The following is a 2,846-nucleotide window of genomic DNA, read 5'->3' as shown; positions in this document are numbered from 1 at the left end:
ATACTTATATATATATGTATGTATGTATGTATGTATGTATATATATTTACATATATGTTTGCATATATATACATACACACACACACACACACACACACACACACACACACATATATATATATATATATATATATATATATTCTTTCATCCTTTTATTCTTTTACATGTTTCAGTCATTTGAATGCAGCCATGCTGGAGCATCGCCTTTAGTCGTACAAGTCGCCCCAGGACTTATTCTTTGTAAGCCTAGTACTTATTCTAACGGGCTCTTTTGCCGAACCGCTAAGTTACGGGGACGTAAACACACCATTGTCAAGCGATGGTGGAGGGACAAATATTATATATCTAATATGTATGCATGTCTTATCTTTTACTTGTTTCAGTCATTAGACTGCGGTCATGCTGGGACACCGCCTTGAGAAGTTTTTAGTCAAACGAATCGCCCCAGTACTTATTTTTTAAGGCCTAGCAATTATTCTAAGGTCTGTTTTGATGAACCACTAGGTTACAGGGAGGTACACAAACCAATAATGTCGTCAACTAGTAGTGAGGACTAACTGCATAGATATACACGCACTCATGTGTGTATGTAGCTATAGATATTACAACGGGCTTCTTTCAGTTTCCGTCTAACAAATCCACTCATAAAGTTTTGGTCGGCCCGGGTTACAGCAGAAGACGCCTGCTCAATGTATTACACAGTGGAACTGAACCGGTAGCCGTGAGATGGGGAAGCAAGGAAGTAAACTTCTTATCGCACAACCATGCCTGCTTATATTGTGTACACACACACGCACACGCACAAAAGCGCGCGGGTACACACACACACACACACACACACACACGCACACTCATATACACATACTCACACACACGCACGCACACACACAGGCACACGCACACACACATGCACACGCAATATTGTTACACTCCATCACTACTCAAAGTGGCGTCATAACTGATTCCTGATATTTAAGATGGAGTATTTATAACAAAAATAATATTATTTGCAGGCATTGTATATATCAATATATATACTACTACTACTACTACTACTACTACTACTACTACTACTACTACTACTACTACTACTACTACTACTACTACTCCTGCTGCTCACTTTTTTCTATTGACGTTTCAGTAACATTCATTTGGATACATTCTCTACGCGTTTAATTCAGTATTAAAATATTGTTTAACCTCTAATAAAACTTACATATTTTCTATCCCTAATATCTCCCCCATTGTCGCCTCTTTTCATGGGCATGAACCTCTTTTCATGGATATGCTTCTATCCATTTCGATTTAGTTAAAATTTATAAACGAACACACGAAAAAAATATATATACATACATATATACATAAATACGTACGTACATACATGTGTGTGTGTGTGTATATATATGTATATACATATATATATATTAGCGACAGAGGCTCGATATGTGTGCGTGCGTCTGTGTCTGTGTGCCTATATGCATGCATGTATGTATGTATTTATGTATGTATGTATGTATGTATGTATGTATGCATGCATGTATGTATGTATATATGTATGTATGTATGTATTATGCATATATGTATGTATATGTGTGTGTATAGAGAGAGAGAGACAGACAGACAGACAGGGACAGACAGAGAGACAGAGACAGACAGATAGACAGATTCAGCATCTCCAACTGGATATTTTTAACACGCCATTTATAAGGATCTTTACACACAACCTATGAGTTTAAATTGAATTCTAAATTAATCAGCCATCGTAAAACAAGTAATAAATTCTTCGCTCTCATTCACTTTTCTCTGGAACCAATCCATTGCAGCTTTCGTTACAGATGTCGTCGTTGTTTTCACTCTCGGAAATTGCTACATCCTGTTCAGTGTCCACTATGTATTATGCTTGTCGCAATTTTTATTTACTCTAGCAATTGTTCCTTCAAATTCATGGTTGCTTCTATTAAATCTTGAAGTTAATATTCCCTTTAAAATTGGTAAAAAAAAAAAAAAAAAAAAAAAAACAACATAAAATGAAATCTTTCATTCCTTTTAAATGTTTGTCTATTTCTTTAAGTGTCACCATTCCCATTATGTCACGTTAAAATCTTTGACAACTTTTCTGGGCAAAAGTTTTACACGAAACGTTTTAATTTTCTCGTATCGCTTTCCTTTTTTTTTTTTATTTTCATACATTTATAAACTCGTTGTTTTTATGCATATATATTTTTTTTAAAGATGTTTATTGTAACATTTTCACTGTCAGTCTTTCTCAATATGTGTGTATTTCTTTAAGTGTCACTCTGTCATTATGTCACCTCTTTATTATGTTATTCCCATATTATGCACCGCCAGCGACAGCTAAATTAGTGACATTGATGTGCACCAATGTACATCCACAACAGACATTAAAAAAATTTAATAAAATAAAATAACGAAACTTATTCAGAATGCGTAAGGTGGGAAAACTAAGAACCTTGTTTATCGCGCAACCCTGAGTTCAGGTTTGTTTGTCTACATTTTCTTTTTTCCTTTCTCTTTTTCTTTCTTGCTCTGCATCGCTGTTATATAGTTGTTCGGTTTGAAAGATAACATTATGCAGAATCGCCAAGGTTGTTTTATATACTCTTTTACTTGTTTCAATCATTTGGTTGTGGCCATGCTGGAGCACCACTTTTAGTCAAGCAAATCGGCCCCAGGACTTATCTGTAAGCCTAGTACTTATTCTATCGGTCTCTTTTGCCGAACCGCTAAATTATGGGGACGTAAATACACCAGCATCGGTTGTCAAGCGATGTGGGGGGGACAAACACAGACACAGAAACACACACACACACACACACACACACACA

The sequence above is a fragment of the Octopus bimaculoides genome, chromosome 17, assembly GCF_001194135.2.
Source record: "Octopus bimaculoides isolate UCB-OBI-ISO-001 chromosome 17, ASM119413v2, whole genome shotgun sequence".
NCBI classification, from domain to species: Eukaryota; Metazoa; Mollusca; class Cephalopoda; order Octopoda; family Octopodidae; genus Octopus; species Octopus bimaculoides.
This window is presented reverse-complemented; position numbering follows the sequence as displayed.